This window comes from Mauremys mutica, chromosome 5 (assembly GCF_020497125.1).
Source record: "Mauremys mutica isolate MM-2020 ecotype Southern chromosome 5, ASM2049712v1, whole genome shotgun sequence".
Taxonomy (NCBI): Eukaryota; Metazoa; Chordata; order Testudines; family Geoemydidae; genus Mauremys; species Mauremys mutica.
The window spans coordinates 62,504,151-62,517,225 of NC_059076.1; positions in this window are offsets into that span (position 1 = coordinate 62,504,151).

Below are 13,075 nucleotides of genomic sequence, written 5' to 3' on the forward strand. Positions count from 1 at the left end.
TGGAGGAGGGACATGGCCTCCACCGAAAGAGGCGGAGCCTTTAAATCCCCAGGCCCTTTAAATCAGGATTTAAAGGGCCCGGGGCCAGGGCTGTGGTAGCAGCAGCTGGGAGCCCCAAGCCCTTTAAATCACCCCCTGAGCTCCCAGCTGCAGAGGTGGCTGGAAGCCCTGGGGTTCAGGGGCAATTTAAATGGGGTGATTTAAAGGGCCTGGGGCTCTAGCTGCTGCTACCACAGCAGAGCCCCAGGCCCTTTAAATTGCTGACGGAGCCCCAGGGCTCCAGCAGCAGGGCCCAGGGCTCCTGCTGCCACTACCCTCCAGGGCCCTTTAAATCGTCTCCGGAGCCCTGCTGCTGGAGCCCTGGGATAGCGGCAGCAGGGCTCCGGTGGCTATTTAAAGGGCCCGGGGTGGTAGAGGCAGCGGGAGCCCTGAACCCTTTCAATAGCCACCAGAGCCCTGCCACCGCTACCCCAGGGCTCCGGTAGGCTCCGGGGGCTATTTAAAGGGCCCGGGCCCTTTAAATTGTCCTCTGAGCCCTGGGGTAGCGGCAGTGGGGCTCCAGCGGCGATTTAAAGGGCCCGGGGTGGTAGCGACGGCAGGAGCCCTGGGCCCTTTAAATCTCCACCCGAGCCCCGCAGCTGCTATCTCAGGGCTCTGGCAGCGGGGCTCTGGCAGCAATTTAAAGGGCCCTGGGCTTAAATTGTTGCCTCAGGAAGCCGGTCCACCCCGGTATGGCACACCAGCTCTTGCCGGCAGGTTTGTAGAAATTTTTGGTGCGCCTGCCCAAACTCTGCCCCCCCAAACTCCACCCCCCACCTGCCCAAGAGGGAGTTTGGGTGGGGGATGAGGTCTGGGGTGCAGGCCCTGGGCTAGGGCAGGGGACTGGGGTGCAGGAGGGGTGCAGGATGCAGGCTCTGGGAGGGAGTTTGGGGATGGGAGGGAGTGTGGAGGGAGAGGGTGCAGGTTCTGGGAGGGAGTTTGGGGATAAGAGGGGATGTGGAGGGACGAGGTGCTGGGGTGAGGGCTGTGGGGTGAGGCTGTGGGTGGATTTGGGGTGTGGCTGGGGATGAGGAGTTTGGGGTGTGGGAGGGGACTCAGGGCTGAGGCAGAGGGTTAGGGTGCAGGGGGATGAGGACTCTGGCTGGGGCTTGGGATGAGGAGTTTGGGGTGTTGGAGAGGCTCAGGGCTAGGACAGAGGGTTGGAGTGTGGCGGGGATGAGGGCTCTGACTGGGGGTGTGGGCTCTGGGGTGGGGCAGGGCAGGGCTGGGGATGAGTTTGGGGTGCAGGTAGGCTGCCCTGGAACTGGAGCCAGAAAGGAGGACTCCCCCCAGCCCTTTCCCTGCTGGCAGCAGTGAGCTCTGGGGTAAGGACCCCCTTCTCTCCTCCCGGCAGCACACTCACCCCCCCTGTCACTGCACATGCTCCTAGGGCCCCTCTCAGGTCCAGGAATCCCCCTCACCTCCCCTGTGGTGGGTGCTATGCCGGGGGGGGGGGCTGCCATCACATGTGCACCTCCTCCCCTGCTGCTGCCCCTCACTGGGGCTGCCCCTTGCCCAGCATGGGGCAAGAGCAGTGACTGCAGGCAGGGGGGCGGCTGTACTGGTGGAGGGTCCCACTGGAAAATGAAAGGGTTCAAGGGGGAAGGGCAGACTGCCCTGGAAGTAGTGGAGGGGGGCACTAGGACCCTGTGGCGGCGGTTAATGCAGGCAGGCAGCATGGAGCTGCAGGGGATGGGGAGAGACAAACGGGACCCAGGGAGGTGCATGGGGGCAGCAAAGGGGGGCCAGGGCACACTCAGGGGAGGCGCGGGGGGGCAGCAGGTGGGGCCAAGGAGGAGACCCGGCCCCGAACATTTGTGGAGCTGGGCTCCCGGACCCTCAATTTTGCTGGAGCCAGGAGGCAGAGTCAGAGAGGGAGAGAATGCTCCATTTTCTTGCTGATAGTTACTGCACCTTTTCTTACCGGTCCTCCGTACCGGCCCGTACCTGCTTACTTTCACCTCTGAGTGTAGACATAGCCTAGGAAATATGGCCCTCTCTGAATTCCAAGCAGCATAGCGGTAATTTTTCTTGACAGGGATTTTTATCCCCTTCTCCCAGAGCTCAAGTTCCATTTCATGGGTGTGTGGGGAGCAATCAACAGAGTCGCTTGTCCACTGATGTTCCACAATGGCTTGTCTGGTGTCTATGAGTCTTCTTTTGCTGGGGAGGAGATGACACCTCTTGTGGTAAAGCAGTATTTAACACTTGGTAATGTTTCTCCCTTGACTGGGGTTTTACAGTTTTAGCAATCACTTTTTATAGTTACAGAGCAACACCTAAATATTACTTTATAACATGGGATACAGATATAAGATTAATATATGCAGGATCCTACAAGCATTTCATAAAGTCTGAGCACTAGACATATTTTTATAAAATCTATTTTAATAATATTAACATACAGGTGAACCAGATTGGTTTCCAGCTATGCATTTGTCAGTGTTCAGTGATGCCCATGAGCTGGCACTGGTCTGCCACCGTCACACCCCCAGTGCTACACTGTTGTAGGAAGGGGTCTCACCAATGCTCCTGAATACAGCTCAGCCCCCACCACCATCCTTAATGAGGAATCTGTCATTAAATTTTCTTTCCCCTTGATATGGACTATTTCCATGCCATACTCCTGCAAACCTAGGCTCCAGTGTAAGTCTGGAATTGGTCCCTTTGCTCACTGCAACTATATTACTGTGGAGTGGTCTGTAAAAACATACATTTTTTATTACACAAATAAAGATAAATTGCCTAAAAACCCAAACTATGGCATAGTATTTCCACTCAATGACAGCATAGTTCTCTTCAATGTGGGTCAGGTTTTTTACTCAAGAAGGCAATGGGATGCCACTTGTCTTCCTGCATTAGCACTGCATCTAACTCCATGTTAGATGCATCAGTGCATAGCACAAAGGGTTTGCTGAAATCAAGGCTGGCTCTTTAGACAAAGCCTCTTTTATGTCTTTGAAGCCTCTCACAGGCCTGTATTCATACCACCCAGTCTGGCTTCCCCTTTTTTGTAAGGTCTGTTCTGGGGGCCACAATGTCACTAAACCCCTTTACAAACCTCCGGTAACAGTTGTCTAGACCAATGAAGGATTGGATCTGCTTCTTGGTTTGTGGGGCACCCCAACTCTGAATAGATTCTACTTTTAAAGGTCAGGGTGAACAAACTCACTGTCCATTCTGTGTCCTAAATAAGATACCTCTGCATTTGGAGACCTTGACAATGAAGTTGGTGTCTTTAAGCCTCTGTAGTACAATTCCCACATGGTCCAGGTGATCTTACCAAGAGTCACTAAAAATAGCTAGGATATCTATATAAGTCCTGGTAAAGTTCTGTAATCCCTGCAGCACTTTATTGGCAACCCTCTGAAAAGTAGTCCCTGCATTAATTAATCCAAAAGGCATAATTTTAACTGATATAGGCCAGATTCCACTATAAAAGCTAATTTTTCCTGGGCATCAGCATCTAAGGGAATTTGACAATATCTTCAAGCTGGCACCCTGGTCTGCCAGCGTCACAGCTACAACCTCACATCATCCTCTGGAGATAGGTCTTGTTCTCACTAACTTTTCTCTGCTCCTCCCTTGTTTTATTTTTTCTTCTGGATCCTTCAAACGCTTTCTTGAATTCTCCGCACAGCTTTTGTAACCACTTTTCATTCTGCTATTCCCTACCAAAGCTTCAGAGGCTATTGCTACCTATCCTTGTCTCTGCCTCCTATCATTCCAGCCCTACTTCTTCTACCATTAGCTAGATACTGGGAAGAGCAATGTAACACCCTAACTCCTTCACATGTCCCCAGCCACCATAAAGGGGGAAGATTAACAAAAACTGACCCTTAAAAGGTTTGGTTGCACCAGTGAATTTAGGATTTCTCAAATAAGGGAAGTAGTAACAAAGAGAGGGGGTTCTGCAGGGCAGCCCCAGGAACAAGCAAGCCTGTGGAGGGAATTTACGGTAGACTGCGGATGATGTGTTATTTGAGTTACCAATAAAGCCAAGTCCCAAGAAGGGAGTACATTTCAACTATATGGGGAGGGGATGTCAATGCTCTTCATAGTGGGGTGAGAACCATGCTTCTGAATCTGAAGCCTTACCACACCATCAAACCTTACTTAGTGCACGGACAGGGCTCTACCACCCTGGGCCGCTCTTTGCACATCCTGTATGCTAAGTCCCCAAAGTTTTCCCTTTCTAAGTACTGGTTGATGGAGGGATTCTTTTGACTAGCCTCTTTTGTGTGTTCCACTAGCAGCCCAATGGCAGACCTACATAGGGTGACCAGACAGCAAATGTGAAAAATTGGGACGGCGTGGGAGATAATAGGAGTCTATATAAGAAAAAGACCCCAAAATCGGGACTGTCCCTATAAAATCGGGACATCTGGTCACCCTAGGCCTGAAATGGCAGATCTGGTTTCATTCTTATCCCATGACCCAGAGATTTCCATCTTCTTTTTGGGATAACTTTGGAGATGAGAAGTTGTCAAACTCTCTGATGAATCTCAGCATTTGTTATAAATTCATTCCATTTAGTATTTAGTATTTTCCTGAGGCATTTGCTTTTGAAGGCATTTAGATGTCTGTCTGGACCTTTCACGTCCATATGTTAAGGTGAAAATAACATTTGAGTTGACACTTCGTAAGTTGGTCTTAAAGTTGTACATTTTTGATGACTAAATCTTGTTTAAGCTGGTATACGCAGCTGCCGTCTTGCCAAACTTATGACATTATTTCCTTCTGGATATCCCCCTGGCTTGCATGTTACTGCCAGCATACATGGACTGAGTCACCTCTTGCATTCCTTGCCTTTAACATAAAGCTGACAGGGAGATAATTGGACAAATTAATTCCTGGCATAACTCCATTGTATTACATTGAGGTTAATTTGGCCCATGATTTCTGGTCCTGTCTTATTCAGAAGTAAGCAATAGACTTTCTAACATTGGCTATTGCGTATGATAAGCAGGCTTCTGGAGCACATGTTCCTGCTGCATAAACTGCCTTCATGATCATCTGTCTGTCAGTGCTCTTATCCATTTGCAGTTAGCTTCCTTGGGTGTTTTAGGCAGGCAAATTAGGCCTACTGGTATGTTCTAGTCTAAGCTATTTCTGCACTGCTCTGTATAATGGTTAATTTACCTAGTGTTTGGCTAGTAGTGCTTGTTACTGCAAGTGTGAATGGTATTCCATACATGTGCAGTAGCAGCTGGAGCATGCCATAGATCTACAGAGGTAAGGCAGCCCTAGCACGCACCCTGAAAAAAAAAATTCCAAATCCAAGTGCATTCTGAAGTTATTAATATGTCACCAGCAGCCCTATAATTAGAAGGGTCCATTTAATTAATGTTAATTGCTCATAGCTCATTGTGTGGCTCATGCAGGATTTATAGATTTACAGCACCATGCATAGATCTACATTTAAAAAATCACTACTTTTATCTCAAGTTTTCAAACTCTTTTCCAGTTATTTATATTTTTTCATGTGTAACACAGTCATACAAATATGACTTGTATTTGCTTTATTTGTGGAATGTTTGAGATATCTTAGGTATGGAGGCTTGGGTGGGAGAAGGAGCATGTACAAAGCCAGCTCCAGCTTTGCATTGTGTTTCAGGGTGGGTTTTTTTATAGCAATAGAATATGTCCTCTGCTCAAACAGAGCTGATTTATCAAGATTCTCATCTCTTTTTTTCCTCTTCTTGGTTCACATGTTGCTTTCAGCTCATTTTTGTATGGGTGATTTTATTCTTTCTTAGAGACTGTTTTTGTGTATTTTTACCCCCACAGCGTGCTGGCTACAAAGAAGAAGTGACAGGTTTGAAATAAAGGTAATGATAGCTAATGGTTCATATAACTGTGCCAGTGCAATCAGAAAAAAGCACTCAAGCACTTTCAGATGATAGCTTCTGTGCAAAATAAAGTTAGCAGATTAGAATGAAAAAGAGAATTAATGGTTAGGAACAGAACTTTGCTGTTGTATTATGACATACAACATCTTAGGATCACGAACATTATGCCTTTTAATATTTATCAGTATCTTAACCCCACCTTCCTGCTTTGTCCAGTCCTTCAGTTGTCTCCTCTTTAAATAACCACAGTCTTAAAAACATCACTCATTATGTTTCAGTGGCATTCAGTAATGTGTTCTATATACATCTATAATACCTTTGTGTGAAGTAGGTCTGTACTAGCTTCTTCTGTACTCTTAAAGTTTATGTCCCCTAACTCTTAAAACCCTGGGGCCAAATCCTGCTCACCTTGTGCAAGTAGGCCCATTGCCATGGACGAGACTGATTTCATGACTAAGTTAAGGATTTTGCCCTTCACCTGTGTGAAAAGTATGTCTTGATCCCTTTCATAAACCCCTTTAATAATTTTGAAAGTCTCTATTTTGTCAGATCGGTGTCCTCTTTACTACAGAAAATGAGACTATCTACCTGCATTTTTCCTTATAACTTACATTATTCAAGAATGTACCCAGTCTTAGTGATGATCAATCATTGTTCTTCAAATTCCTCTTTAAACTTCTTATTAATCTTAACATCACTTCTTGCCTGTTTTGGTCCCCCATTGTTTATACTAATTTTAAAAAGGAACAGTATATAACAATCTCTGAGTGATTTCTCACTGTTGCATATCTTGCCTGGTGATACCATCTACCCGTACCCTTTATTATTATCATCCCTTGCTGTGTTAAGGCTTATTTGGCCTCTAAGATCCTTGGGACAGGGACCTGTAATCTTATTTATAGTTATGGTGTAGTATAACAAAAATAGCTCACAAATATAGTTCCAGGTGGGATCCAATATGTGCCTTATTATCACCAGGGCCGGCTCCAGGCACCAGCGCAGCAAGCAGGTGCTTGGGGCAGCCAACAGAGAGGGGCGGCATGTGCGGGTCTTCGGCGGCAATTCAGTGGCGTGTCCCTCAGTCCTTCTCGGAGGGAAGGACCTGCCGCCGAATTGCCACCGAAGAATGCAGCAGCGGCAGTAGAGCTGTTGCCGACGTGCCGCCCATCGTGTTTTGGGGGTTTTTTGCTTTTTTTTTTCGCTGCTTGGTGCGGCAAAAATGCTGGAGCCAGCCCTGATTATCACCTTATTTTTATATTCTCTTTGCTAATTCAACAGAATAGCATTCTTTTTTGCATGTAGTTCTGCATGGTTTAAGCCCCCCTCCTCCCTCCAATATCTCTTTTTTCCTAACTGGGCTATATGATTGTTCCATTTAGGACATATTCTCTGACCAATTATATGACATTTTTCTACTGTGAACTGCATTTGCCATCTGCTGGCCTAGTTACCTATATGAGCCAAATAAATTTGAATCCAGTTGCTTATTCCACATTATTTGCTCTAACACTAATTTTAATATCATTTGCAAAGCTTGAGATCTTATTTTCATTGCTGTCATCTAAATCATTGGCATGGACTGACTAATAATAATGTTAAATGCTTACTGTCCATAGGGCTTTTTAAGCCAAATTCTGCCCTGAGATAGACCAGAGGGCCAAGTATGGCACTTGATCCTTAAAGGACATTGCAAGCATTGATTCTGATCCTGTGAGATACAGAACACATCCTTGAAGGTGCTGAGCACCTTCCATTCCTGTTGACACTACCTCACAAAGCTTAAGTAACTTGTGTAAGGCCACAGACATCAAAGCCAGGGCTAGAACTCAGGTCTAGAACTCTGAAGTGCAAGGTACATTCTCCCATCAAAACCATCACCTTCTATCATATAGCCATTTCAATCTCTTAACAGTTCATTTCCAACCCATGCTACCTGTATGCTTAGGAGAGGCATGTAACAGCCAACTGTCTAACCAACAGGAATATCAAGTAGGTTAACCCTCATGCAGATGAACCTGTAATTTTATTCATGGCTCATTATAGACAAAATTTTGAAAAGTTTTGCACCAGAAATAATTGCAGGCACCATTTTTCAAGTGAAAATAATTGTAGGCACATTGTATAGCATTAAGACATCCTACAAATTAAGTAATTAGGTGTCTAATGTGCCTGAAGTTATTTGTGCCCACAAAAACTGCACCCTGCTCAAAATCAGAGGCTGAACTGAGGCCTTTTTAAAGGTCAGGGCCCATAGTGTATCTTCAAATTATTTTAATCACAATTAGGCCTTGGTCCTGCAATGTAGTGTGAGGGAATACTCAGTGATGAGCTGCCAAAATCTTAACAACCGGTTCCCTATAAAAAGTTCTGATTTAAGGGGGAGAGGGGCTGGGGGGGAGATCCTCATGGGGCCGGGGGCCCCTGCAGGGCCTGGGCCAATTGCCCCACTTGCACCCTCCCCTCCCCTCCCCTCTGGCCAGCCCTGGAGCTTGCAGCAGCCCCCCACACACACACACCTTGCTGGGCCATTCAAAAAGTGGCAGCAGGACGACTCCAGAACTCAGTTGAGCTGCCCAGCTGATGCCGGTGGCTGGCCACGCTGCAGCTGGGGGGAAACGGGGGAAGGGCCAGGGGAGCCTCAGGCTCCCCAGCTGGAAATCCTGGGAGCAACAGGATGGTCCGGCCCGCGGACCGGAGTTCTTTGCCTACTCCCTGGCCCTTTAACAACCGGTTCTCCACGGAGGTCTAATTTTAGCAACCGGTTCTTGAGAACCTGTGGGAACCTGCTCCAGCTCACCACTGGGAATACTGCTATACCTATGTGGAGCTCCATTGATTACAGGGGTGTGCCATGCATATGCACCAGTTGGTCCACATATTATACACTGTAGAAAGAGCTTTAGGCCAAATCTACATTTCAAAACTTTGCTAGTATAGCTATATCAGCAAACCTTCCTAGCATAAATGCAGTTTATACCAGTTCTCCAAAAGAAATTAACTGTACTGTTAAAAGCATTGTTTTGATAGTATAACCACATCTACACTATAGTGTTTGCCAGCATAAAAATGTTTTGTTTTTTTTAAATCACACCTTTACCCAACACTGATATATCAGCAGTAGTTTCTAGTCTAGACTGGCTTTTGACACTACCTTTCATTAAATGTGATCAGTGTACTGTAATGCTTGTGACTGTCTTATTTCTATACTAATTCTCTCTCTATAAAACTAAAACATAGCATAGAACAAATTGTCAACCCTTGTGATAACATCTGAGGACAATGACTGTAAATATTCTTGTTCTTTGGTAACAGATGGTTTTGGTACAAATATTTCTACAATTATCAAGCAAAAGATTGGGATGTGCATTAAGGTTGAGCTGATGTTTGTATTATATGCCCAGGTTCTGTGGGTTTTAACATCTTGGCCAATTTGGGTTTCCAAATCATCCACCAACATGTACTTTTATTGTTATTCAAAATGTGGAAAGTTGATTTATATTTTCTGAACTCTGGGGGTATTAAAAAAAAAGATGGGAGGAAGAAAGTGAAAGACTAGCTAAATCCTGGCTTCAGTATAAGCTTACAGACAAAAAAGGTACCTTGCAGTACAACCATTGTACTCCACTCCTAGCTCACTCAACTACTGAGGAGTTCAGGTTCCATAGATCCATTATGCACTGAGCTGTAGAGCAGCATTTGTGGTTGGGCACTAGGGGTCAAGGTGCATGGTCGGTTCATAGAAATATGTTGATCCTCCTGTAACACACCATCTGCTGCTAAAATTACTCTTGCTTTAGTCAAGAGCAATCTGCAGGGACTGCTAGGTCAGGATTGTATGGGCAGCAGAACATGGGGGCAAATTTGTGTTGTTTTATGGGCTAAAGCGAAGAGAACCACATTTTGGACTGGGGTCATTTTTATCACTTTTTAGATCTAAAATGGCTTAATTAAAAATACTTCAACTGTATTTGAAACTCAAACACATTCAAATACAATAATTAGAAAAACATGTAAAATGTGTGCTTACAGACTGGGGCAAAGCACTCTCCAAACTGTCTCTCCATCATGTTCCAAAATTCAATTATCTGCCGCACACCCACAAATTAACAAAATAAAAAGAGAAAAAGAGGTTGAGACAAATAATTTATAATATATTTCTTTCATTCCAGGATATGAGTCACAGGGAAGTCAAATAGCATTTATCAGATTTAAATTTAATTTCAGATTCCTTTTGAATGAACATTTTTGCCATATTTTGTTTACTGATATACAACAGATTGCAGAACTTTTGAACTTAATATTAAAAAATATAGTTTTCCATAAAGTTAGTCACTGCAGGAGATCAAGTTCTCTTTTACTGGTTGATTTGTTTCTTTTATGATATAAAACAAATGTTAAGCATGTGTAAGAATTTATTTATTTTCAGAACCATTTTTTCCCCTAAGCAATAATGTGCCACTTATACAATGTTAGTCATGAATGTCAGGTCTCACAGCAAAATTTTGTTACAGTCCTAAATTTCATTTAACTGCTGGAGTACAAACCACCATTCACTCATAGGAACATTAATGCAGTTATAAAATAGAACAGTTACATGAAATTAGAGACTGTAGCATAATAGGGGCCTGGCTCTCTCGGGGATTCAAGGTGCCGTGATATCTGAACACACTGAGGTAAATTGAGGACACTATATTATATAGCAGACAGAATATCTAGGGCTCAAGCTGCAAGGTACTTTACATCCACATCTCCCAGCAATGTCAATACTGGGAGGGGTATTTACTACTGCTTGGCAGTTGTGTCAGTGGGAGCTGAGGGTGCTCATCACTCACAGGATCAGGCCCTTTAATTTATTTTCTTTTTTTTTTCTCTCTCAACCTTAATAAATTAATTTTTTAAAGAGTAATTATGTGTAATATATATTTGAACCGCTGGCTCCAGGCAAATTGAAGCTGGCATTTCAGAGGAAGGACGATGCATTACAAACCGCTATCTTTTTTTTTGCCCACAGTGATTGTGACTGATGTCATCTAGCCAGTCAAGCAGCAAGTGAACATCACAATTGGAGCTAACAAACAAAACAAAGAGATGAAGCAGTTGATAAGAGAGGACCAGTGGAGAAGAGAACTGTTCTTCACTAGGCTTTACAATATTTCTGTTAAGAAAGAAAAGAACATGGCTCTTTTTCGTTTTTACATCTTTCATCAAGCATTCTACCACACAGAATTCTGCCACTTTGTTATCTGGCTAATAGTATTCTGGAAAATATACACATTTTGTTGTACACTAATTTCTCTTTGCATCAAAGAGTAATAAATGCCATTGCCATGGGATGGTTTCCTATGAGCTTATATGGGAGTCATGCAGGCCCTGTACCCAAGTAGGTGAATTTCATATAGAACTATCACAGCTATGCTTTGATGGTGATGTTCACCTCTCTCACACAAAGCCATACTAATCCTTTCTAAGCACAGGTCGGGAATGGTATCCACCCTCTGCCCGCAGGGCTGCAATACAGTCTTTCTATAGCCACTCCCTGAGCTGCATGAGTTCCCAGCCACTGGATAAATATGGATCCAGCAGCCCCCTTTCTGTCCTACTCCTAATGTTCCCTTCTACATCAAGTGTCATGGAGCTCACTTCCCACTGCATGCATGGGGTATGGAGGCCCATCTGCAGAAGCTGCTCTTCCCTAGGCATACGCCCTCCTGTCCCTGCCAGGGCTTCTGTGCCATTGAGGACCCTGCATGAGTTCCTTGGTAAATCTACAGGAGGGTGATGAGTGCTCTCAATTTCCACTGACATTGATTTCACCCTTACAGTCCATCTAGATGATGGGGAAAAAGACACTTTTAAAAATTGAGTTAATAATTGTTTCAAATTATGTTAGTTAAGGTGTAAACTATCTATACAAGGTCTTAAGGGATGTTTCAAATCATGTTACGTAACAATTTAAAAAGCACGTTTCTTTTGTAATTTAGCAGACCCTTAGCGACTAGTGAGGCTTGTAGTTTCTGTTTCTCTATCCCAATAGATCACAAATCAAGCTTTAAAGGTGACATGCAAAGTGGTAACTTTGGGCTTCTTCCCTCTTATATACATATAACATATAAAAGCTTCCCCCTCAAAAGTTGACTTTCTGCTTTTCAGTATCAGCAAGTCAAGTCTCTATGGATCCTGGAAAACTAGTGAAGTTGTGACTTCACATGATATTGAAAGTTGAGCAATAAAGAGCAGAAAGGCATCCTACTTGTCAGTGTTTAAAACTCTTTGTATTTTGTTAACTATTTAATTCTAAGCCTAATAAACATTTACTCTTCTGTCATGGGCTCACCTGAGTCAGTGGGTCACCTGGCAATGTGAGCTTGCCTGAATTTTTCAGCAGTAAATAGCTATTGAAGTCAAGTTGGCCACCTGTGCTTTAAACTCCCAACACATAAAATAATTGTCTAGTGCTGGCTCAACTGAAAAGGTGCAGTGAGACCTCAGCCCCAGACTTTGCTAGGCTCCTTAGATTAAGGTAGAGGAGATCTTTCCCCCAGAGCTGATCCCTGGAGAAAGCAGACAAAACTTTTTAATCTTGCCTGCTGGGCCTGATTGGCTTCTAACTGCTCCCAGCCTCTGGAGAACCAGAACTTATTGGTTCTGCCAGCAGCTGATTCTGGGTGGCCTCTCTAAGCTGTTCTTGGAGGTCTGAATGCACTGTTTCCCCTGGAAAGTACCCCTTCTTCAGGCAGTATGTGCCAAGGTGATGAGAACTCCAGCAGGCAGAAGCAAAATCATGGTACGCCCCACTTCCCTAGTTATCAGCCCTAGCCAAGCTTTGCATTTCCTCTGCCATCAACTCTGCTAATATTCCCACAGTCTTGTCTGTCCATATGTCAACTTCTCATCTCTGTGCCTTCTTCTATGAGCCCCATATGCATGGTACAACCTTCCTAAACTTATCCACAGTGCCTAAAGCCTGTCCACATTTAAATTCTTCCATGCTGCAATACAGTGTGTCAAGTTGTCTTGTATAGAAATTGCACATTGTTATTCCACTTCCCCTAACTTCTGTCCACTAGTCCATCTGGCCAGACTGCAAGTGCCTTGCAGCAGAGGCCATCTTTCTTAGGGGTCTAGAAAGCACCTAGCACAGAGTGGGCACTACTGTAAATACATAATATGAGAGACTATCTTCA